Source organism: Bos mutus, chromosome 2, assembly GCF_027580195.1.
Source record: "Bos mutus isolate GX-2022 chromosome 2, NWIPB_WYAK_1.1, whole genome shotgun sequence".
In the NCBI taxonomy this organism is placed as follows: domain Eukaryota; kingdom Metazoa; phylum Chordata; class Mammalia; order Artiodactyla; family Bovidae; genus Bos; species Bos mutus.
In genome coordinates, this window is record NC_091618.1 from 111,702,269 (window position 1) to 111,728,552 (window position 26,284).

Sequence of the window (26,284 nt, forward strand, 5' to 3'; positions counted from 1 at the left end):
CCGTCTATGGGGTCACACCGAGTCGGACACAACTGAAGTGACTTAGCAGCAGCAGCAGCCAGTACTCTTGCCTGGAGAATCCCATGGACAGAGGAGCCTGGCGGGCTATAGTCCATGGGGTTGCAAAGAGTCGGACACGACTAAGCGACTAAACAGCAACAATATCCCTTGGTTAAAAAGTCTCTTCAGGAGTTCCTGGTTGAGTGAACCGTCTATTTCTGGCCACCACATCACTGTCACTATAGATTCACTATTATGTGATGGTGTTACTCGTCTTTCCCTTATAAGAAATGTTATATTCCCCGTCTTTTGTACTCTTCTGAGTTGCTATGCACTGGAGTCATGGTTTGCAGTTAACCTGAGGTTATTACTGTGGAGAGCAGCCTGCATTTGCTTGGCCCGCTATCCCTGCAAAGGGCAGCATGCAGAGGAAAAGCTGGTGGCAGGAGACACGCATAGCTCTCATGGTTTTTCTCACGACGGCCGAACTCTTAAAAGTTCATGCCAAGCTGGGTGACTGGCTTGGCAGTCTAGGCCCTCATACCTCCATTTCCATATTGGGATCGCATCCATGGAGGGGTCTTCACCTTCAACTTCAGGAAAGGCAATATTAGACCCAAATAGACACACTTGTTTGCATCAAGCCTCAGCGCCGTAGAGGCTCGCTCTGTGCTGGGGAGTGCGGCTCCCCGCCTGCCCCCGCATGCTGCAAACACAAGTGTCTCTTTATCCCAGCAGCCCTTTCCCCTCTTCTTCATGCGAGTCTCTGAACAAAGGTTAGCCTGTGTTCTTTGGCTGGGTGTCCAGATTTCTCCTCTTACCAGCACAATGAAAAGATCTCTTCTTGGCCCAGTCGTCTTATTTATTTTCTCCAGTCAAGACAAGATACATCACCAGTTATTATCAGGGGTGATAAAGTGACACTTAAGCAAGGTCATACAGATGGCAGATGTCCGCACTGTTAATTTTCTCAGACTTGAAATGCCAGCATCTGTTCTTTTAAACGTGAGTGGCACTTAAGTATTTAAAAGCTAATTCGATTTATCCCATTCTGGAATTTTCTGTCCACAGAATGTTGTGCCAAACAGGTGGTTCTGTGGTGGTCTGAGAATCCTCACAGCAGTGCAGTAATAAAGTTTATAATAATAAACTTCTTTCGTATTGTTATTTAATATTTTCCAGGTGCTTTCAAAGCAGTTCTATTCACAAAAGTTATCTGAGTAGAGTTGATCTGAGTATCTGAGTATCTATCAGAATAGTGTTGATTCTGCTTCAATTTACCAATCACCTTCTCCCTGAAATGTAGACAGTAAACAGGTAAATATTTACATTTTAGTACTTTTACTTTTTATTCTTGGCAGGTGATTCTGGCTTTTCATTTTAGGGAGTGTTATAAAACTGCTTTTCAAAAAACAAGTGATATGTAGATTTGGCAAACATTTTTGAAGGTGGAATGAGCCAAAAGTATAGGAAATGCTGGTTCTTGGAAATGCAAGATTCCTCACCCAGCAAATAGATCTAGTTCCCCACAGACTAGAAGGAGAATAGAAAGAAAAGTCAGAGGCTTCTCCCCTTGCCCAGCCCTAATGGATCTTGTGACCTGAACATGTGGCCCAGTCCTCATGGTTGCGGCTGAGCCGCTCAGGCTGAGCCCCGCATCTCACAGGTGCCTTCAGAGATGCCCCTCGGCCCCAGGGTGGCCTCTGCAGACCCAGGAGCATGCCTGGGGAGGATCTTGCTCCGTCTGTAAAGACGGTACCTCCATGGGAAGCTGAGGCTGTGCCCCCGACCTCACTTGTGCAGGGATGCAGAGAGCACCAGCTCACACCGGGCTCCCTGTAGGGCCGCACGTATTCACATGAGGCGTTAGGCCCCCAGAGCTGCTGTAACAAATCACCACACTCTTGGTGCCTCAAAAATGACAGATATTGATTCTCTCACCATTCTGGAGGCCACAAGTCTGAAATCCAGGTGTTGGCAGGGCTGGTTCCTTCCGGGAGTTGTGAGGGAAAAACCTCCCTGGGCATCTCTCATGGCCTCTGGTGTTGCTGGCAGTCCTTGGCTTCCTTGGCTTGTAGATGTATTGCTCCAGTCTCTGCCTCTGCCTTCACATGGCCTTTAACCCTGTGTGTTCATCCAAATTTCCCTCTTCTTATAAGGACAGCAGTCATTGGATTAGGACCTACTCTAATCTGGTGTGACCTCACCTTAACTTGATTTCATCTGCCAAGACCTTGTTTCCAGATGAGGTCACACACACCAGTACTGAGGTTAAGACTCCAGCATGTATTTTTCAGGGGATGAGGGGGAGAGGGGAACACAGCTCTACCCCTATACGTGGTGCCTGGAAGCTACGACATTTTAGAATTGGAGGATGATGCTCAGGCATTGCCGATGTGGCTGAGACTGAAATCCTGGCTCTCCACTGACCCGTGTTAGGTGCTGAGGGTGTTCAGTCTTCGTTTCCTTATCTGCAGGCTGGGAGGAGAACAGCACTGCCCACCCCTGGAGCCTGTGTGAGGATTAAGTGGGATAATTCATGTGCAACACAGCGCCCGGCACAGAGAAAGCCCCAATAAATCTACAAAACTTTGTGTAGCCTCCACGTATGTCCAGTCAGCCTCCCATAAACTAGCAAGCATCAGAAAGGATCCTTGACAATAAATAATGACAGTTTCTGGTCTGGAAAGTACAAATAAGCTTTGGGGAATCAGGCATCAGTGCTTATGTGTGGTTACATTTTGATTTGAAAGAATGACCCTTTTGATGGTTATACAACACTGTGGTTTCTTATATAAACTGTCAGCATAATGTCTTCTGTTTGAACAAGGCTTCTAAGTTTTCAAAGTGTTTTCATTTGATTTTCACACAAACCCTGAGAAACGGGAAGGGTAGATATTGATAATCCTATTTTATAGATAAGGAAACTGAGACAGTGAAAGTGAAGTTGTGTCCGACTCTCTGCGACCCTGTGGACTGTAGCCTACCAGGCTCCTCTGTCCATGCGATTCTCCAGGCAAGAATACAGGAGTGGGTTGCCATTTCCTCCTCCAGTTTGCTTTAGATCAGTGAGTGCAGCAGAGGGGGCTGCCTGCCCAGCCAATTTGTCTTCCCTCCTTTTCCTTGGTAATGAGACCCCTGTATTGTTCAGATAGGGATGTGCTAAGTCGCTTCAGTCGTGTCTAACTCTTTGCGACACTACCGACTATCACCCCCTAGGCTCCTCTGTCCATGGGATTCTCCAGGTATGGAGTGGGTTGCCATGCCCTCCTCCGGGAGATCTTCTGACCCAGGGATCGAACGTGTGTCTGCCTCTTATGTCTCTTGCATTGGCAGGCAGATTCTTTACTGCCAGTGCCACATGGGAAGCCCTATGGATAGCGATATGTCCAGTTAATAAAGAGCATTTCCAGACTCTTTGGCTAACAGGACTGGCCAGTGACATGTAAGAAGCAGTGGGGCATGGGGGAGCTTCCAAGACAACCGTTTAGAGGAGGCCAATTCATCTGGCAGGGGCCCTTACTGCAAACACTGCAGTGTGTGTATTCATTGATTTTCATCTAAATCCAGGGTTGGTTGGTTCACATTTGATGTCCCTAGTCAGGAATCCACACTCCAGAGCATGCTAGGCACATTTGGAGGGTCCTGGTCAGAAGTCTATTCTCCAAAGGTGGCAGAAGACAACCCCCTGGAACTTGAGGGTCTGTTAATGAGCAGGAGGATTCGCATGGGTGAACAGTGGGTTGGCCAGAAAGAGTATAAAGGCCCCTGTGCCCTGGCATTAGTGTGGTGTTAGAGTGAGTCCGCCTGACGATGCCCCTCCCCCAGCTCGGAGAAGCGCTGGGAAGGGGGTTTCGTGGAGTTCTGCGCACTGCTGTGTCCCCAAGGCTTCAGCCACTGATGCAGCTGGGAGCTGAGCTGGTGCTGCCGTTGAAGTGCTGTCACCTCTCCCTGTCTTGAGTGAGTCCCCATGTGAGCTGTTGTCTGTTGCTCTCAGTACTTCTCTGAGTGTCCAGGAACCACTGGTCTGCTGTTCTGTGCTTGCTTCCGGGCATGTACACAAATAGTGTGGTGGTATTCTGCCTGAGACCTGCCTTCATTCTGACACCCTCTGCACAGGGAGGTGGTTGGGGAGGAGAACTACAGCACTCACACACCTCTAACCAGCGGGGTTGGGGTTACCACTGGCTACTGAAAAGAACCCCGTGAATGTGATTTAGGACAAACCGCCTGAGGTCACAGTAAACGCCCGGGCAGCTGTTTGAACAAGTGGTTGTCTCACTGGTTGTGGTTGCTTAGAGTCGACGGAGACACTGGCCAGAGCAGTGCCGATCTTTCCTGCAACGTTGGAATTGAGATTGGTCCCCGGCTCTATTTATTGCTGAAACTGAGGTAATGTAAATCCAGGCATGCTGGGGAGGCCGTGTGGAGGATGGGGAAGGAGGTCTGCTAAGAGAAGAGGAGGGGTACACACACAGAGACAGGGCTGGAAGACCACGTGGCAGTGTGGCATGAGCGTGGGAGACAGCAGGACCCCGGGGAGCCTCCTGGGTTCCCACTGACCTGCTAGTTCTAGATTTTGGCTCCTTGAGGATGTCTGACAGATTTCTTGCCCTGAGGTTCCAGGAGCTACCTCTGTAGCTTTGTAATAAATTACTCTGCTTAAGTGTTTGAAGTGCTTTCTGTTACTTCAACCAAAAAAGCCTGATGCAATTCAATATCACACTGGAATGTATATAAATACCTTCTTAAAAGGTTTGTATATCTGTAGGCTCTATTAATACCCATTCCTCCCACCCCATTAACATCATCTTGATAAAAGACACACACATATGCACTATACTCCCGTTTAGTTCAACCGCCAGGTTACAGCTTCCCCTCATGCCTCGATGTCTTAGCCACACATGCATTTTTCAGACTCCATAATTCATTTGACTGGGTTTTAAGCAGACCGAATAAACCGATGAATAGAAAAAAATATCGCTAAACTTTTCTTTGAGGTGCATCCCCCTCCTTAGAAATAAATTCAAGGACAAATTTGCCGCAGACCGCACAGCACAGCTCTCGGGTTGACTCCAGTACTTCCCCACACATAGCGCAAGAAGGGCTGTGTGCCAGTCGTCCCTGCGCTCTGCAGGCGGGTGGCCTTTCCTGCTCTGCCACGGATGACGGGAATGCAAAGGAGTGTGAGGTTCAGCCCCGAGGGGAATCATCCTGGCAGCAATTTCCCAACTCTGAAGTGCTGCCTTCTCGCCTCAGTTATCTTTTCTGGCTACCCAGTTTTCCCAGTCTCACGCCACCGTTACAGATTCTGTACCTCAGGTTCTCAGCCTTTCTTTCTAGAAACTTCCTTTTCTTGTTTCTCTCTGGAATCAGGGAATGACAACTCTCTTTTCCTTAGGAGTCTTTTACCAAATATGTCACCCATTCTCAAATGGATTGGACGAACTCTCTCCTGGGGACCTTCATACTGACTGTTCCCTCTGCTGGGAATCACCCCCCTCCCCTCCCGCCACCCCTCTCTCTCCCCACCACCACCCCCACCCCAGACATCTCCTGGGCACATTCCCTCACCACCATCAAGTCTTTGTGCCAGCGTCACCTTGCCCGACCACCTGCCTCAGGACTCCCATCCCCCTTTACCCCACATCACTTCCCACAATCCAACATGTCACTTCTCACAATCCACCATACTGTAAAATTTACTTTTTTTATTTTTAATGCTTATCGTTGTTAGACTGTAAGCACCTCAGATGCAGGGGCTTTGTTTTGCCCGTGTTGTGTCCCAAGGGCCTGGCATTTGGTAGGCCTGCAGTGAACCTCTGCTGAGGGCTGGAGTGTCCACTGCCCTCCTCTTGTTTGTAGAAAAGCCTGCCTTGAGTCACAAAAGCCTGACTCCAGAATTGATGATTAAGAGGAAATGAACATGTGACAAGGATGGCAGTCAGGCCTGGAGAGCTGGTGACAGTTTGAACAGTGAATCAGCCATGTGGCAGCCACAGAATCTTTAGTTCCCTCCCTGGGGGACATAGATAACAGTGTCTGAGGCACTTTTGTGAGTTGTTTTGTACTCAAATCACCTCCAGAAAGAAAAAGCTAACTGCATGATGAGCAAACTGTAGCTATGACATAAGCTGCTCCATCTTGCAGTCACAAGAACTGGCTTCAGTGAAATGGGAACACACCTACCCTGGAACTGAAGATTAACTGCTTAAAGTAATCCATCCAAGGTGATGCTGAGCAGACCACCGCATGACCCATTTCAAGATGATTGTTGGAGCTGACTGTCCTGCTCCGCATGTAGCCCTCCACCTGAAACTCCCCTTTAAAGCCTTTTGTCCTCTAACTGACACCTGGGAGATGGTTTTGGAATGCTGGTCTGCCATCTTCCCAGGCTGGTGACTTCCTGAATAAAACATTTTCCTTTTTCCACCAACCTTTGGCTCTCGAACATTGATTTTTCAGAGATGAGCAGTTGAACCTGAGTTTGGTTCTCGCTCCAGCCAGTAAGAGTCATACGGGGCAAGCCCATTTGGGTGAGACTCAAAAGCAAACGATCAGCATCTCCTGCAGTCAGGTGTTCAAATCTAAACTCACTCAGGTGACCCTAGAGAAGGCAACACTCAACGAGCATAGAGGTTAGTTAGGGCTAGTTTTGTCAAGTTAAAAAAAGACTCTGTTAGGTGCACAAAGCTGTCTGCCTCCAGGGGCATAAAATGTGCAGACCTGTGACACCCTTTATGACAGCATCAGTCAGTCAGTTCAGTTCAGTCGCTCAGTCGTGTCCGACTCTTTGTGACCCCATGAATCGCAGCACACCAGGCCTCCCTGTCCATCACCAACTCCCGGAGTTCACTCAAACTCACGTCCATCGAGTCGGTGATGCCATCCAGCCATCTCATCCTCTGTCGTCCCCTTTTTTTCTCCTGCCCCAATCCCTCCCAGCATCAGGGTCTTTTCCAATGATAGAAATATTGATGGAGAGTCTTGTTGATTGTGTGTTATATGTGGGTAGGTAGTTATTCATTCAATATCTTATGTCCTAGCTTTCTTTCCTTTAGATGTAATTAACTGTTCAGTTTATGTTAAGTATTATTGTTGTTAAAACAATTGCATTTAAAAAGAAAAGAGAAAGTTGGGCTATGATGGGGAGGACACGGATGAATAGGTCATGATGTAGACATGAGATACTTCTGAACACCTGTTCTGGGCTGCATGGAAGAATGGAGGGTGCCAATTCTGAGTTGAAAGGTACAGGTCAAGTTTTTGCTTAACCTCTTCCTCAGAATCTTGGGTAAATAATTTCATCTTGTTTGGGCTTACTTAGATCATCTGTAAAAGAAGATTAGACCAAATAAACTTAAGATCTTTTGCAGCTCCTAAGGGTTGTGATATGGAATGTGCTGGGCATTGTGTTATCTTCTGTGGCCCTTAGAACAGTGGAGACAATCCTAAGCCCTTATGGGGGTCAATGTTCAGCAGGTGAAATATGCATCAAATCTTAGTTTACAAAGGGGCAAAATATTATAGGAAAACATTGCACTTTTTTTGTGGGGAGTGATTATTGACTTTAGAATGCATCAGGAAGCATAAGTCTATTTTAAGTTGGAAAGTGAGAAGTTGATCATCTAAGAATGACCATCTAAAGTAAAGGTAGGGTAAGGACACAAAGGGAACTAGAATGTCCCTTCCTGCCATGGACTGAATGGTTGTGTCCCCCAGAATCATATGTTAAATTCTAACCCCCAATATAATGGTATTTGGAGGTGGGGCCTTGGGAAGGTGCTTGGGTTGTAAGAGTGGAGCCCTCATAAATGGAATTAGTATCCTTATCAAAGAGACCCCAGAGAACCGAATGGCTGCAGAGAAAAGACCTGCAAAGAATGCCATTTGGGATCCCACCCTGAAAAGGGCTCAGGAATCCCACCACCTGGTCCCCATCAGTGAAATCTGCCATCCGACAAGCCCTGCTCACACACCTCAGAGTAAACCCATGAATCAGATTTTTGGATCTTCAATGTAGATGGACATGGAGAATTCACCTGATTCTGGAGGAAAGCCTCCAAGATGAAAGAGTCCAGAATGATTCCAGCAGGGAAAAGATTTAGGAGGAAACCCAAACAATGCAGGGGAGAAGGATAAAACTTCGCCAAGATGCACAACATATATTTACTATTTTGGGGGAGATAAGAAGTGGTGTGGCACCCACTAATCAGAAGCAGGATCTTTAATCCAGGAATGAGCAAAGCACAAGGAAGAGAATCTCTCAGAAATTAAAAATAGAAGAGCTAAAAAAAAGGAACACTTAGCAGATACAGTGGAATGATCTCCCAGAAAGATGAATCAAAAGACAAAAATGCCCAGGAAGGAAAAAATGATAAGAATAAATAAAGGAATTGGTCTCAGAAAGCCAACTGTAATCCAATAGGAATTCCAGAAAGAGAGGAGGAAAAGAACAAGGTGAAAGAATTGGCAAAGAAACGATACCAGAAAATTTCCCTGTGAATTTGAAAAGATCCATGCCGTGTTACACCACTTTGAATTCTCAGAAACTGTGGATAAACACCGTAGAGGTATAAAAACAGGTTCTGTTCAGAAGAACAGGAATTGCAATGGCCCAGGACTTCTCAATGCCAGAAAACCAAGGAAATCAAACTTCAGTTCATTTCTCTCCTCAATGGCAACAATCTCTAATAATGTACATGTGAACTGTTGATAAAAATCAGAATTTATCTATATTGGAAGAATAGGGGAAGGCAAAATAGGGAGACTGATGTAATTCTTCTAACACAGCAGGAAGCCAATATGTCATGTCCCAAATGGATAAATCAATAGCAGTATAAGCTTATATCCAGGGGAAAATATAAGAAATAGCTGAAAAGGACAGGTGGGGGAAGGGAGAAGGAGACTGTCTTTTTCATTGTTAAGACTTGTGTTATTAAACTTTGTAAACTACTTGTATGCACGAGATGCTAAAATCCATGGGAGGACCTTGAAAAAAAAGATCCTTTCCTCTTTTTCATGCCCTGATATGGTTGCTTTGCTTTCTCTGAGGTGGTACTCAACCCTGGCCATCTTGTAAACCCTTCAGTGTTAGGAGATCTGGGTCTCCTTTTTTTGAGGTACAGAGGCTTATCTCAAGGACCAGTCCTAAATAATGTAGGAAAAAAGAAACTTCCAATATGGCTTTATGCCATGGACATAAAATACATGAACATTGTTCTTCATCTTCCTGGCAATATTTTGTGAAGTTGTTTTCCCTTTTGGTGTTTAGGGAGCTTGTCAGGCCCGGAATGGACTCAGGTGGTGAAGAAAGGCTGAGTCCCCTTGTTCCTCCTGGCGACCCCACCCTCAGTGGCTTCCTGAGCCTGTCTGTTGACTAATGGGATAAAGTCAGCCCTGGTTTTAGGTATCCTACAGGTTGGAAGAGTTTTTTTTTTTTCCTGGCATTAATATAAATTTGGGTTTACCAAAATCATCACAGAACAAGCATGTCAAATATGTCATAAAACCTTGAAAAAAGTTGGGGTAAGGAAGAGATTGAGATTAGGCAACACCCCTCACCGTTCTGTCCTTTTGGATTTTAGTAAATCTTTTAGAAGTACTACAGATCAGGGGGGGAAAGGAGCTAAAATATATGCTGTAGGTCCTTATCTCTTTGGGGTTTGTGTTTTTACACCTAGGGGTGTCTTCTTCCTATAAACCACAAATTCCTTACAAACTCTGTAAGCGCCTTACAAAAGGGGCCACGTTCCTGGACCTTTTGTTGGAGGGAGGGGAAGGTTGGACCAGGAGTAGCAGGCACCACTTGCGGGAGGAAAGAAGGATGCTGCCAGAGCTCAGTGATCCTCAGGAATACGCAGTGAGGCACAGACCTCCTAGTGGCAGAGCAGGGGGCGGGGCCTGGGCCAGCACAAAGTGCTTCCTGCCCCGAAGGGTCTCCTTTGCCCTTCAGGGTCTTCCGGTTCATTTTCCCGTTACTGCTCAAAGGAGCCCACACAGGTGAACCCCAGGAAGGCACTGTCTGGAAATGGTCCATCTCCACTCACTGTTCTCCTTTTTCCATTCTCTTTCCATCTTTCTCTGATTTCCTTTTTCTTAAAGGATCTGATAATTTTTCAGCTAACTGCTGAATCTTTTGGGCCAAGTAGACACATGCATGCTACTCTGAGTTTGTTGAGATTAAGGGAGGTGGGGGAATTTATATTTCCTAAATTCGGTTATTTACAATTCTCCTGGTGATTTAAAAGATGAAACACCAGGCCTGCCCTTGGATGAGATCCGGGCTGAGTTTAATCCAGCACATGCCAGTCTAGCTCAGCCCCAAACTAGGGTGTATGGGAGTGGAAGGCTTGATGAGAGCCACGTTATCTGATTAAGAGCACTCATTAACATTTGAAAAGCAGGTCTTGCCTCTGCTCTGTTTCTTCTTGCCTGATTTCTAGAAGCTTGTCCAGGCTCTGATTTTCTCCTCCAGAAGATTCCTCCCATGATTCAGCTTCTGTACCAGCCGATGAAATCAGTCACCCTCATCTCTATAAGACCAATTGTTTAGACGATTCTAGAAGTTGTTGGTATTTTTTGCCATGTATACCAGAAACAAAAGGCAGATGCTTTCAGTGGCTCTCCAGCTAGAGACGGTTAGGCAGTAGGTTGCAACATTTCCATCCTGAATTACTCACCACCCTCCCTCCCTGGGGCTTGCAAGTCTTCCAGGAGTAGTCTCAGTTCCCCAAGTCAAGGATAGCACTTTACTGGCCCTTCCGGTGGAATAAGTTTGCTTCCTTAAGAGAAAAGGGAAAGGGAGGCCCTACTTTCTTATCTAAAGGGAAAAGAATCAGTTTACAGTTCGTGTAAAACTATAAACTGGTGTGGTATTTAAAAGAAATCTTACACAGTTTTATATTTCTACAGTATTTTCCACAGAATGCAAACATTCCTTTGTTCTTTATTTTATGCAATGAAACCAAAAGTATGAGAAGTTTAATTTCATTCTGTTCGTATGATAATGTTTCTGAAACATAATTGGCATTGGGATAACCTGGGGAACAGATATAATACAGATTAGCAGGTACCCAGGCATCCTGACTCTATGGGACTTCATTTTGAGAAGCCCTGACCTTTAGACTTAAAGGATGAGTAGGAGTTCATCAGATAGAGAAGAGGTCTGGTGGATCACTGCAGTGTCACAGGACTTGGCAGTGGACTGTATATAAGGGTGGTGAGGAAGGCAGGGGTAGGATAAAATCAGAGAGAAGGAAGGACTTAAGGGTATTGGTTAGAATGAGGACTGGGAGGAAGCAGAGAATGGGGAGGCTCAGAGAGGTTGCCATTTCCTCCTTGGGGAGATCTTCCCGACGCAGGAATCAAACCCTTGTCTCCTGGATCGGCAGGCAGATTGCTTACCACTAGCCCCACAAAATTGGACAGGGCCTTAAAGCTCCTAAATTTCAACCCTTCCATTGACAGAGACATTCTCCCAGGCTCCTAAAGCTCACAATGCTCCCATGTCAGAGGCAGAATCAGGCATGGATCTTGGTTCTGCACTCTCTGACGACCCCATCCTACGCAGTAACTTCAGTGATCCTGTGGCCTCATATATTTCCTGCTCTCTCCCTCTCTGAGCCTCCCCATTTCCTGCTTCCTCCCAGTCCTCATTCTAACCAACATCTTTAAGTCCTTCCTTCTCTCTGATTTTATCCTACCCCTGCCTTCCTCACCACCCTGATTTACGGTCTACTCCCAAGTTCTGTCAGAGAAGGCAATGGCACCCACTCCAGTACTCTTGCCTGGAAAATCCCATGGACGGAGGAGCCTGGTAGGCTGCAGTCCATGGGGTCACTAAGAGTCGGACATGACTGAGCTGCTTCACTTTCACTTTTCACTTTCATGCATTGGAGAAGGAGATGGCAATCCACTCTGGTGTTCTTGCCTGGAGAATCCCAGGGATGGGAGCCTGGTGGGCTGCTGTCTATGGGGTCGCACAGAGTCGGACACGACTGAAGCGACTTAGCAGCAGCAGCAGCAGCCAAGTCCTGTAACACTGCAGTGACCCACCAGACCTCTTGCTCTATCTGATGAACTCCTATTCATCCTTTAAGACCTAAGCCAGCTTTTGTTTTCTTCAAGTCCTTCTGAGTCTCCATTATATTCAGATAATGTTTCCCATCTCTTAAAATTTTATATAGGAATGGTATTTATATAGAAAGTCCTCACTATATGGTATTTAACTAGTTTTTGTTGACTTGCTTACCTTCTCCACTAGTGTATGAGGTTCTTGAAAGCAAGTACCCTACGTGATAGATCTCTTCCTTTGCATCCTCTGTACCCAGCTATTCTGGTTAACTATGGGAAAAATACTCCAAAACTTAGAAGGCTAAAACAACACAAAAGATTTCATTTGCTCGCACATTCACAGCATGGACAGGATTCAGGAGACAGCTTGTCCTTGCTCATGCAGTTCAGCTAGGGTGGCTCCACTGGGTCTCCACTGAAGTGGTGACTCCCACTGGAGTGTCCTCTTCCAGTGCAGCTCACTCACGTGGCTGACAAGTTGGTGAAAACTGTCAGTTCCTTTCCCTATGGGCTTCTTCACAGGGCAGCTGGGGCTTCCTCACATAATGATATCTAGATTCCAAAAATGAGCATCCCAAGAGAGCCTGATGGAAGAAGTTGTATTACCTTTTATGACCTGGCCCTTGGGAAGTCACATAAATGATGTCACTTCTGCTATGGTCACAAGTCGGGCAGGGAACATAGATGCACCTCTCTATGGAAGGGTTGTCAGAATCATACCGTGAAAAGAGCTGTAGGATGGACAAGGTTGGAAATACAATATGTCACCCTAGCACAGGGCCTGGGACTCAGTAAAGGATTGGTAGATGAATGAAAGAATGTATGAATAAGTAAATGGCTAAGTAAAGCCAAAAGTCTCAAACCTTTGCAGCACCAGAAAGAGCAGTGGCTTCTGAGGGGTTCTGATAGGTATTAGGTTTCTTGGATTTTTTCTTTTGGGAAGATATAATTTTCACAATTGTTTTGGATATATGAAAGTTTTCCTGTAACTGCGAAAGAAAATGAATTCGGAGAATCTCAAGATACATTCCTTTTTGAACTTTAAGTTCTCATTCTGAGACTTAGGGTGTCTAGGGCATAGTGATGGGAGAAAGACCTATTTTTAGCTCTATCCTCTTTTGTACACTTTGGATTTTGAACCATATACAAGTATCTATTTTTATAGTGTTTAAATTCTAAAACAAAATTTAAAATTAAAACGTATTATAATGGGAAAGGGGCTTCCCAGGTGGCTCAGCAGTAAAGGATCCGCCTGCCAGTGCAGGAGACACAAGAGCCATAGGTTCAATCTCTGGGTTGGGAAGATCCCCTGGAGAAGTAAATGGCAACCCACTCTGGCATTCTTGCCTGGAAGAATCCATGGACAGAGGAGCCTGGCAGGCTATAGTCCATAGAGTCCAAAGAGTTGGACCCAACTGAGCAACTGAGCACATAACAGAAAACATTGTAGGAATCATCACCAACTTACCCTCAAATGATTCAGAAAAAAAAAAAAATGTATATGAAGATGGAGAGAGATTTCGAGAGAGAGAAACAATGATAAAGCAAATGGGCAAAATGTTGACAATAGGTGAGTCTGGGTAAAGAGTATATGAGTGTTCTTAGTATTATTATTCTTTGTGCTTACAACTTTCCTATAAATTTAACATTTTCTAAGTGCAAAATTTTTGAAAATTATGATGGAGTGAACATGGGTTGCAGCGACTGGACTACCAGCAAAATGGCTTAGTATTTGAGAGGAAGAGTCCCCCTCCTCTCCTCCTCCTCCTAATTGAAGTATAGTTGATGTATAATATTATATAAATCACAGGGATACAATCAAGGTTTACTCTATTTACAGTTGCTGTAAAATGTTGCCTACGTTTCCCATGTTGTACAATATATCCTTTAAGCTTATTGTACACTAGCAGTTTGTAACTCCTCATTCCCTCCATTATATTACCCCTCATCACTTCCCTGGGAGGAACACTCTTTTCAGCTGTTTTCTTTGTTGCTTGCCTAGTGCAAATTTAGGTTTTCATTCATACCCCTTCTTCTGTTTCCTGGACTAAATCCTTTGGTGAGTTTAACAGCAACACAAATTAGAGAGAAAATCAGTGAAAGTTAATGTAAAAATGAGTTCTCTCAAAATAGGTGGCATCGAGTTTAGCAGGTGACATAACAGAATGACACGTCTGTAAGCTTCCAGTGTGTTGAACCTTGTGTCTCTAATATTTACATTGAAAATTCCACAAGAGAGAAAGGGAAACGAGAAGAGGAAGGGAACTCAGTTATTTAGCACTTCCTGAGACAGATCCTGTGCAAGAAGTGGTAAATGCATTATCTCATTTACTGCCCTCAAAACCCTAGAAGGCAGATTGTACTCTTCTTCTTCTGGAGCTGAGGAAACTGAGACTCAGCTCAGTGGTTGTGTCCATACTGATGCCCTTGACTTCAAGTAAGGAAACTTCTACTTAACTGGCTGGAACAACAGGGACATTTATTATCTCACATGCTGAGAGCCAGGAAGCAAGAAGAAAAGACTGATAATATGTCAGTGACTCTGCTAGCTCTGACAATACGAAGATGAGAAAGCTTAGCTGCTGCCCATGGGGAACTCACAGTAGGAGTAACACTGAAAAGGCAGACCCAAAGACTGTGGACTTGTTCAGTGTTTGCCATCAGCGAGTAATCTGTCTTTATCTTTGTAGGCACATGTGATTATTATTAAATGAACACATGGCTTACAGATAGCTTTTAAATAATCATTGCTTTTAAAGAGGAATACTTGTGCCCCAAATTAATGATGTATTTTCTCATCAGGACTAGTATCATTTCTGTGTATTTACATATAATTTTATTGGCTTACATTTTCTGTACTCTTACATCATTTTGCTTCTTGGCCTTATTTGCAAAGAGGATAGTTATCAGGTCTTAAGAATCACTTTCATGGTAAGTCAAAAAGAGTTTGAGTCATTGTAACATTTCATTATTAAAAATATAAAAATAAGAATTACATTAATTTTCTTGTGGGCACATCTTTCCTTTGCATGAAAATATTATTAGTGTTATGAAAAATAGATCTATTTTGAATCAGCACTACAACACTTCACTGACATTCTTCAAAAGGTCGCATCCCATTAAAATCTTTGATTTTTTTTACCTCACAGTCTTCTGCAAGTCTCTCTTTATTAGACTGTGGTTTCAGTTTCTCCCTACTCCAGTTTTCTGAAACTTATGTTGTGAAAAGCACATTGCACTAGCACCACAGAGACATCAATACTAGTTTCAGTTTAGTTACTAATTGTTCTGCACTTGGGCCTCAGTTTTATAAAATAAGGTGGCTAACTTGGGTCAGACATGCAAGATAGAGATTATCTTAAGGTCTGACTCTGTTAGCGGCTGTCTGAATCACCGTGAAATCGATTGGCCATGTCTGCCGTGGCTGGGAGGATGGTGGTAACTCTACCATGTATCTTTTTTCAGGCTAGATAATATGTGTGTATTTTATTGGTTCTCTTGATTAAAAAAAAAAAGCTTTATTGAAGTATAAATGATATGCACTAAACTAAAAATTAAAGTATAATTTGATGTTTTCCTTATGTATTGTATTAGTCATATTCTCCAGCAACAGAACCAATTATATATTTTCTCATTGTCTTTTCTTTTTCTTTCTTCCTTCCTTTCTTTTTAGAAACTGATGTGGAAGCTGAGAAGTCCCACGATCTGTCATCTGCAAGCTGGAGACCGAGGAAACCCAGTGGTGTAATTCAATCTGAAGACTTGAAAACAAGGGAAACCGATGGTACTGAGTCCCCTGATTCAAATGCTAATCTTACCTAGAAATGTCCTCAGAGATACCCAGAAATAATGTTTAATCTAGGAACCCTGTGACCTAGTCAAGTTGACACATAAAATTAGCCATTAAGAGTATATACGTATGAAATCATCACAACATTAAGACAAATATGCATCCCCCCCATATTTCTTCATGCCCCTTGGCAATCCCTCCCTTCAGCCCATCCTGATGGGGATGTTAGCATTGAATCTGTAGATCAGTTTGGGGGAAACTGGCATATTAATAATTTTGAGACTTCTGATCCATGAACATGTTATCTTTCCATTTATTTTGGTCTTTCATAATTACTGTCAGCAACATTTTGTAACTTTTAAAAATAAATACCTTACACTAATTTTGTCATACTTATCTCTAAGTATTAATTTTAATGCTATTATAAATGACATTTTATAATATAATTTAAAAGCACTAGAATGCTTTTAAAATTTCAGTTTCCAGTTTTTCTTGCTAGGATGTGGAAGTACAAATGATCACTTTTAGTTCTAATAGCTCTTTTGTAGAGTCCACAGGATTTTCTACATAGATGACCATGTCATCTGGGGATAAAGTTTTACTTCTTCCTTTCCAATATGGATAAGTTTAAATTCTTTGTCTTGCCTTATTGCACTAGCTAGAACCTCTGATACGATGTTCAATTGAAATGGTCAGAGCAGGCATCCTTGCTGTTTTCTTGATCTTAGAGGAAAAGCACTTGGTCTTTGCTGTTAACTGTGATGATAGTGGTAGGTTTTATTTGTTAGTTTTGGGTTTTTTGAGATGCCCTTTCACACCACTTCCTAGTTTTTGAGAGTATTTATCAGGAACGGAAACTGGATTTTATCAGTGTTTTTTCTGTATCTGTTGAGATGGTCACATGGTCTTCCTTTCTTAGTCCATTAATACGGTGAGTTACACAGACTGATTTTTGAATGCTGGAACCAGGTTTGCTTCCCTAGGACAAAACCTATTCAGTCAGAATGTATTATCCATCTTATACATTGTTGGATCAATTTGCTAAAATTTTGTTGAGAATTCTTGCGTCTTTGTATAAAGACTATAGGTCCACAGTTGTTTTTTTTTATATATATAATATCTTTGTCTGAGTTTTGTTATCAGACTAATACTGGCTGTAAGGAATCTTGGAAAGTATTTTCCCTTTAATTTTCTGCAAGAGTTTGTATACCACTGGTATTATTTCTTCTTTAAATATTTGGTAAAATTCTCATATGAAGGCATTTGAACCTGGTGTTGACTTTGTGGGAAGGTTTTAAACTACAAATCCAATTTCTTTAATTGGCTATTCAGGTTATCTGTCTCTTTCTGAGTAAGCTTTGTTAAACTGAGGCAGTGTTTAGTCTAGGGTTAATTTTTCCTACTACCAAGTTAAGACCTGTCTGAGTCATCTGCCTCACGCCCTGTGAGCTGTCAGGCTTTTCACTCTGGCTGGTGGGAACGGGCACTATCCCCAGCCGGCTGTGAGCTCTCTGGTTCTGTCCTCTCTAACCCCTTCAGGTAGTCTTTTCTCCGCCCCAGCCAGTTTACTCTCAGGCAGGCACTGAACGATACACAGCTGAGTGAGTAGTCAGGAGGATCCTCCGCCTGTCTCGGAGTCCTCTCTCTGTACATCCCTTCCTTTTCCACTCTGTGGATTCGAGCCACCAAGCCCTTCCCTGTTTCCTCTTTTCAGGGAGACAACCAGACTCCATCTGGGTTCCCCCTTCTTGTGTTGTGTGCTGGAAATTCTCTCAATGCCAAAAGCCGGGGCAGTCTTAGGGCTCAGCTCATTCATGTCTTGTCTCTCAGGGATCACTGCCTTTCATTGTCTGATGTCCATTGTGTTGAGAACTATCTTCATATATTTTGTCTGGCTTTTTAGTTGTTTTGGGTGGGAAAATAAATCCAGTTTTTGTTTTCCATCTAGGGCCATGGTCGAAGTTGCCAGGTTTACAGATTTATTTAATGTAATTCTAGATCTCCAACATCACCTTCTTAAGGTGTGCTTTGGAACAGAGTTTGACTGCTTAAATTCATATTTTTTAAAAAAATGTACTTGGCTGCACTAGATGTTAGTTGCAGCACTTGGGATCTTTAGTTGAGGATATGAACTCTTCGTTATATGTGGGCTCTAGTTCCCTGACCAGGGATGGAACCCAGGCCCCCTGCTTTGGGAGCACAGAGTCTTAGCCACTGAACTACCAGGGAAGCCCTGCTTAAATTCATATTATGTTTGACAGTTTCTTCATTCTAATATACTGCATCTTATAGACAGGTTTTACCATTCTGCTTGGGCAGAATAAGTATACTTCTGAAGGAATAATAGGAAGTTTCTGACCCACTGATTCCTAAAATTTCACCATTAGCCAGCCATTTCTTTGGGTAAAGCAATTCTCTTCTAAGCTTCTCTTTCACAATCCACATATCTAGGAGAAAAATAATATCTTAACTCCTTAACATTCTGATATTAATTAATGCTATTTTTTCCTCTGATGAATAATATAAAGAGATGAGATCCCTAATGTCAGAAAATATGGCATGAAAGGTGAGGGAAAGGGTACAGAAATGGAGTTTCCTGTGGTTCAGCTTAATTTGCAGACTGAATGCCAGCAAGATTAAGATGTCATGAATACTCCAAAAGATAATTTCATGTGAAGAGTGTAGCTCAGTTATCTGACCCAAGGATCAGTCACCTTAATTAATTACTAGAATTCTGCTTTTACTTAAGTGCTCTACCTTGGACAAATCACACATTCCTTTGGCCACAGAAGGATTATTTATGAAGCAGGGTGGATAACTGCCTTCCTCCATGACAAAGCACACACAGAAGTGGTTTGCTTCTTTAGAAGCAAGATGCAAACACAAAATACGTGTAGATGCGCTGTCAGCTTTTTGCTCCTGGTTGTAAGAAGGCCGCAGACCTACTGTTGTCACCTCTCCGACAACAGACGAACAGCCATCTTGGGCACAAGAATAAGATCTCATTTAGTTATCTTGGTATTTTAGCCAGCAGTAGGGAGTGGTGCCTTCTGTATTCCTGCGGGCTTTTTAAAAAATAAAGCTGAAATGAGTTCTCAGAATCGTCATGTTATATTGTTTTCTAAACAGGTAGAATAGAAGTCAGTGGCTCCAGGCAACTTTGCTACACAAAAAAGAAATACCGTAGATTTGTGCCCCCAAATGGCCATCAAACTTTGAAATGGATCTCATGGGATTGGGGGTGGGGACTAAATGTTCTATGTGGAGCGAGGGATGGAAGGTGGTTAAGGTATCCTCCGTGGGCGATTATCCGACCATAGGGGATTGATAAGGTGAAGTCCAAGAGAAATAGACATCTGCCTCCAAGAAATCATAATCTTAGTCATTAGTTCACATTTTCAAAGCTCTTTATACATTTTTTCCCCCTACAGAAAAGACCTGTGGAAAGAAAAGACTTGGAGAACTTAGGGAAGGAAGCGACCCAATACTGCTAGAGGTAACGAGTCAGACCCAGTGGGTCAAGCAGGTCTTACCACTTTAGTGCACATCACATTCACTGGGGAGATGGTTAAGCAACCTGATTTCCAGCTCCTGCCCTGAGAGATTCTAAGTCAGAAAGCCTAGGATGGGGCTCAAGGCCTTCATTTTTAACAAGCAATGGCACCCCACTCCAGTACTCTTGCCTGGAAAATCCCATGGGCGGAGGAGCCTGGTAGGCTGCAGTCCATGGGGTCGCTAAGAGTCGGACACGAATGAGCGACTTCCCTTTCACTTTTCACTTTCATGCATTGGAGAAGGAAATGGCAACCCACTGCAGTGTTCTTGCCTGGAGAATCCCAGGGACGGGGGAGCCTGGTGGGCTGCCGTCTATGGGGTCACACAGAGTTGGACACGACTGAAGCAACTTAGCAGCAGCAGCAGCAGCGTTTCTGCCTCAAACCTCACTTAGAAACATTGGCCTAGATTTCTTAAGCTAGTTAGTAATTTTACTGGCTGCTTCAAGTGTTTCCCTGGACAGAAGCTTTTCAGGATATGGGAGAACTGTAATAATGGCGGCACAAGAGAATAATTTAAAAGAGCCAACTGTGTAAGAGGGTTCCCTTTTCTCCACACCCTCTCCAGCATTTATTATTTGTAGACTTTTGGATTGCAGCCATTCTGACTGGTGTGAAATGGTACCTCATAGTGGTTTTGATTTGCATTTCTCTGATAATGAGTGATGTTGAGCATCTTTTCATGTGTTTGTTAGCCATCTGTATGTCTTCTTTGGAGAAATGTCTATTTAGTTCTTTGGCCCATTTTTTGATTGGGTCGTTTATTTTTCTGGAGTTGAGCTGTAGGAGTTGCTTGTATATTTTTGAGATTAGTTGTTTGTCAGTTGCTTCATTTGCTATTATTTTCTCCCATTCTGAAGGCTGTCTTTTCACCTTGCTAATAGTTTCCTTTGATGTGCAGAAGCTTTTAAGGTTAATTAGGTCCCATTTGTTTATTTTTGCTTTATTTCCAATATTCTGGGAGGTGGGTCATAGAGGATCCTGCTGTGATGTATGTCAGAGAGTGTTTTGCCTATGTTCTCCTCTAGGAGTTTTATAGTTTCTGGTCTTACGTTTAGATCTTTAATCCATTTTGAGTTTATTTTTGTGTATGGTGTTAGAAAGTAGTCTAGTTTCATTCTTTTTACAAGTGGTTGACCAGATTTCCCAGCACCACTTGTTAAAGAGATTGTCTTTAATCCATTGTATATTCTTGCCTCCTTTGTCAAAGATAAGGTGTCCATATGTGCGTGGATTTATCTCTGGGCTTTCTATTTTATTCCATTGATCTATATTTCTGTCTTTGTGCCAGTACCATACTGTCTTGATAACTGTGGCTTTGTAGTAGAGCCTGAAGTCAGGTAGGTTGATTCCTCCAGTTCCATTCTTCTTTCTCAAGATCGCTTTGGCTATTCGAGGTTTTTTGTATTTCCATACAAATTGTGAAATTATTTGTTCTAGCCCTGTGAAGAATACTGTTGGTAGCTTGATAGGGATTGCATTGAATCTATAAATTGCTTTGGGTAGGATACTCATTTTCACTATATTGATTCTTCCAATCCATGAACATGGTATATTTCTCCATCTATTAGTGTCCTCTTTGATTTCTTTCACCAGTGTTTTATAGGTTTCTATATATAGGTCTTTAGTTTCTTTAGGTAGATGTATTCCTAAGTATTTTATTCTTTCCGTTGCAGTGGTGAATGGAATTGTTTCCTTAATTTCTCTTTCTGTTTTCTCCTTATTACCCTCTTACACTGTTGGTGGGAATGCAAACTAGTACAGCCACTATGGAGAACAGTGTGGAGATTCCTTAAAAAACTGGAAATAGATCTGCCTTATGATCCAGCAATCCCACTGCTGGGCATACACACTGACGAAACCAGAAGAGAAAGAGACACGTGTACCCCAATGTTCATCGCAGCACTGTTTATAATAGCCAGGACATGGAAGCAACCTAGATGTCCATCAGCAGATGAATGGATAAGAAAGCTGTGGTACATATACACAATGGAGTATTACTCAGCCATTAAAAAGAATACATTTGAATCAGTTCTAATGAGGTGGATGAAACTGGAGCCTATTATACAGAGTGAAGTAAGCCAGAAGGAAAAACATGAATACAGTATACTAACGCATATATATGGAATTTAGAAAGATGGTAACAATAACCCAGTGTACGAGACAGCAAAAGAGACACTGATGTATAGAACAGTCTTATGGACTCTGTGGGAGAGGGAGAGGGTGGGAAGATTTGGGAGAATGACATTGAAACATGTAAAATATCATGTAAGGAACGAGTTGCCAGTCCAGGTTCGATGCACGATGCTGGATGCTTGGGGCTAGTGCACTGGGACGACCCAGAGGGATGGTATGGGGAGGGAGGAGGGAGGAGGGTTCAGGATGGGGAACACATGTATACCTGTGGCGGATTCATTTTGATATTTGGCAAAACTAATACAATTATGTAAAGTTTAAAAATAAAATAAAATTTAAAAAAAAAAAAAAAAAAAAAAAATAGCTTTGTTGAAGTGTAATTGATATACAAAAAAAAAAAAGAGCCAACTGGCAAGGGAAATGCAGAGGGTGATTCTGGAAAGAGGAGCCTGGCGCTGTGACTATGGACCCAGCCTCTCCCTCTACCTTGTGCCCAAGCCTCAGGCCTGGGCCACCCTAGGCCCTGGGTGACTACGTGTCAAGGCAGTGCAGGTTTCACAGTCAGGGCAGGGATGCCTGTGTGGCAGCTGTGGGATCTGGAACTTGACTGTGCTTATCAACCAAACAAAGGCAGGACCTGTGACTGAACACACCAGCAGCCAAGCTGGTACAGTTGGCCCACAAAGAGAGGTGGCAGCGGGGCCAGCCAGAAAGTCATGGGAGAACCCTGCAGGCAGATAACGAGCCAGAGTGGGGCCTGAGCTTGGCAACCTCTCTGCTGGACATTTATGAGGCCTGTTGGCAAAAACTCACGTGTGAGGCCTGGGAGTGGGGCCAGGTTGGCCTGTCCTAGGAGATTGGGAAGCAAAGAATAGCCTGGCCAAGCCTAGGGGGTCTTTGGACTAAGGCCATTTTTGTGATAACCACACCCAGCCTTTGTATCATCTGGAAATTGAAGGAGCTGTATTGGAAGGGGGCTCCCTGAGGTCCATTCAGGTCACCTCGTTTTGTGATTGAATCAAGTCATCTCCATGACCAAGTCCATGTAAACTGGAAGCTGTTCCTCATGGACATGTCTCTAAGGTCTCAGACATGATCCTTGGTCTCTGTGGTATTTAATGGGTCCATAAACTACTTAAGATGTACGTGTTGAGTAGTGATGAAGGGAACTCTGGGAACATGTGGTAGAATATGCGATGCTGTGTGTGTGTATGTGAAAAAGAGTGTGTACGTGAGTGTTTATAACCTAATATTACTCGTCAGGGAGCTGCCAAGATGAAGAGGAAAGGACTATTTTGCCATGAGGAAAGCTTGGGTTAAACAAAGAAATCTCTCTTAATGCAATTGGTGGACTCTCTTTCTTGGGATAGGGGGCCTAGCAGGCTTTGTAACCACAAGGCCAGTGTTCCTGCCACCCCTACATGCTGCTGCACCTGTTCTCCTGGGCCAAATGAACATTCAGGCTGTCTGAAATAGTCTTCCTTCCTGCGATGGTTTTTGTTCCTATGGATCCTTCTTCAGGTTCCTTTGTACTTGGCTCTTCCATCAAAGTTTCTGAGCCACACCGGAAACCCTCACTGGCCAGGAAGTCAGCCACAAGGGTCTTCTTTTGCATGTCTTTTAGGCATTATTTGTTTTATAAATTATCTGAGATGTGATGGTAAACTTTTTCTAAAAAGAATCCAGTGGTTTTCCTTGCCTCCTCCCTCATTTTTTTCAGGCAGCCATCTGTTCCGCTTGATACTTTCAGAAAGGGCCTTTCGAGGTACCTCCCAACATGTGAGGTCCTCGGCTGGTCATAATGGTGGCAGTTGTGGGTCTGTGGGCCAGATGGGTAGGAGGGGCGGGGATGGGGTGATGCTTCCTCGTCCTGTGAGGGCCAGAAAGCAGAGGAGAGCAGAGCCCAGAGCAGGACAAAGGAAATGCACAGGCTTTGCTGGACTCTGCCAAGTAGGTTTGCATTGCTGTGGGCTTGTATTTTTATTCAAGGTGTTATGAATTTCAGCAGTTTAAACATACTCATTCCATAATGTCCTGCAGGGCTGAAATGGCTTTTGGACTTTTGGCTGTCATGGATTATCTGTGTCTCTTTTATATGAGGAGGGGTATGTTAGTGATCAAGGTCTAGTCAAGGTAGCTTTGAATGTAAGCAACAGCAGCCAGCTCAAGGAGAAAGGGGAAAGTTTGATAGGAAATATGCAAGTTTCAGGAAGATAGGCATGCCAGTGAGGCCCTATGGGGGCCGGGTACCAGAAAAGACAAAGCTATTAGCGACCAAGGCAGCCAGCTGTCTTCTCAGTCTCTGCGTCTGGGAGCACACAGGGGCTTGGGCTGCTCCTCTCTGCTCTCTTTTGTCTTCCTTCCTCTTCTGAGGTATAGCTACCCTAAAATGTCCGGGTTTACAGGTGCTCCGAATCACGATTTCAACTCCCCAGGTCAGAGAATTTGGTTCAGCTTGGTCAGGTGTCCGCCAGCCATGGACAGCTGGTCCAATCAGCCATGGCTGAGACAGTGGTGAGTGATGGTGTATGAACATGGCTGTGGATGAGGTTTCTGGGGGAGGAGGCCCTTCTCAGGAAACGCTGGGTCACTGTGTACTGGAAGGATGTCCCGATGTGTCCACTGTGGCTACTTATATTTTGTGTGTAAGCTATGCATCCTTTTCCTTTCTCTCTTAATATCTATTGTAGTTATTGTTTCTCCTCTATGTTGTAAGTTCTTGGAGCCTTGGAGACTAGGGAAATAGTCTTCCCAGTTCTATAAATCAGCAGGTTGCCTTATACAATGTCCTGCATCTTATGAGGGTTGCAATCGAGAATGTAAATGGGATATTTAACACTTTCTCAAACTTTTCCTTTGCCAAGTTTGGGTACGCTTTGTTCTGTTTGAGGGCTTAGAATAAATAAGATTTTAAGAGGCTTGTGATGAACAGAATGAGACTTGTCCCTAATCCAAAGGTAAAATAATATTAAGAAAGTTATTTTATTAATTTAATACACTAAAGAGGATTCCTTTGATATTAACTGGGGGTGGGAAGGGGCAGCTATTACTAGAAAGGACTTCTCAAGATTCCTTCTGGTGGCCAGATTCATGGACCCAAATAAGAACTTATACGTGAAGAAATTAAGTCCTGGAGTAGTTAAGAGACATGCTTTGGGGGCAGTCCTTGGCAGAGCTGAGATAAAAAAGACTCCTCTGTTCAGATCCCTGGCTTCAGCCTTTGGTCTGCCCCTAGTGAGCTGATGGTGGACATGTGAGTGTGTTCCTGGTAGACACAGTGCCCTCATAGGTAAGAAAATGACCTTTAGGGCTGCTGACCCTTGCACATTTTGTGACCTTTCCAATTCCATACAGCCAGCAAGTAAGTAGAACTCCATTTTTTAAAAAATGAGACAATGCAAATTCTTGCAGCTTTTCTTACTGGGCTGTTTTGTGCTTGGTGATAGCAATATTATATCACTAAGATTTACAGAAATTATTTGACCTTTCAATATGTGTTCCCTAAACCCACTTAAAAGAGCAAGATCCTGAAGGGATGAGCTAATAAGGTCTATGTAATTGAGAATAAACTGGTGATGTTGCTAAAGGCTATTTGTGTGCGTGTGTGTGTGTCATTGAGTGGTCTTCTTGTAAGTTGGTTGCGTCTTAAAAAACTTGGTTTTGAATCATAGGCTTGGCATATTGACCCTGTTGAAGAGTATGAATACTTCCATGATTCCATGGGAAGTAAATTTAGACTCATTTAGTCTTAGGTCACAGAGAAGGCGATGACACCCCACTCCAGTACTCTTGCCTGGAAAATCCCATGGGTGGAGGAGCCTGGTAGGCTGCAGTCCATGGGGTCGCTGAGGGTCGGACACGACTGAGCGACTTCACTTTCACTTTTCACTTTCATGCATTGGAGAAGGAAATGGCAACCCACTCCAGTGTTTTTGCCTGGAGAATCCCAGGGACAGGGGGGCCTGGTGGGCTGCCGTCTATTGAGTGGCACAGAGTTGGACACGACTGAAGCGACTTAGCAGCAGCAGCAGTCTTAGGTCAAATCACATCTCCTGAAGCATAACTATATATAGCAAAGGCTGACATCGAATCCTTTGCTGATAAGGCAGGTGTCTGTCCTGTGCCCCAACACCACTCCCATGTCTGTGACCCTTTGCACAAAACGCTTGGGAACTGACACTTCTCACTCCTTGCATTACCCAGATCACCTGCATGACCCTGGTGGTGTTTGCTGAGCAGTCACCATGAAGATACCTGCCCCTGCCTGTCCCTGTGGCAGGCCAGGAAGCCACAGATAGGCTTCAAAGCAGCAAGAGACAGCAGAGGAGCATCACTGCAAGGCTGTCATCAGCTCTTGGTGACTTATGCTCTCTCCATCCTTGCTCCACTGGTCCAGGCTTAGGTCGCTCACACCAATTATCATATTTGGCCCCATTGATAAGAGCCAGAGGTGTTGCTGTCTCCTGGTAATTTTAAAGCCTGTAAAGAGTGATTCAGGCTATTCTCCTTGACAGGAGATAGTGAGAGAGATGGTATGGCCTTGGGTGGGGTGTTGTGTGGGGTGCTGACCTTGGGGATATCCAGAGTAGGAATGTTGCACAGCCTGTGGTCTCGGGCAGCAGAATGGGAAGGTGGAACAGAGACGGGCACAGGGGTTCTCCCTGGCCACATCTGCTTCTCTTTTATACTCTATTATGTGCATCTCGAGGAGTTGAGAAAGGGTCTGAAA

General features: G+C 43.9%; 1 long non-coding RNA gene across 2 annotated transcripts in view; it reads left to right on the plus strand.

Moving 5' to 3' along the window:
• LOC138990384 (uncharacterized) overlaps positions 1-26,284 on the plus strand; it is a 102,829-nt gene that overhangs the window by 17,170 nt on the left and 59,375 nt on the right. The window contains exon 3 of one of the 2 annotated variants that reach the window (XR_011466448.1): positions 15,749-15,859. This is a non-coding gene — a long non-coding RNA (uncharacterized lncRNA). Of the gene's footprint in view, positions 1-15,748; positions 16,346-26,284 lie in introns of those variants that run through there. The other variant, XR_011466447.1, reaches the window with a different exon arrangement.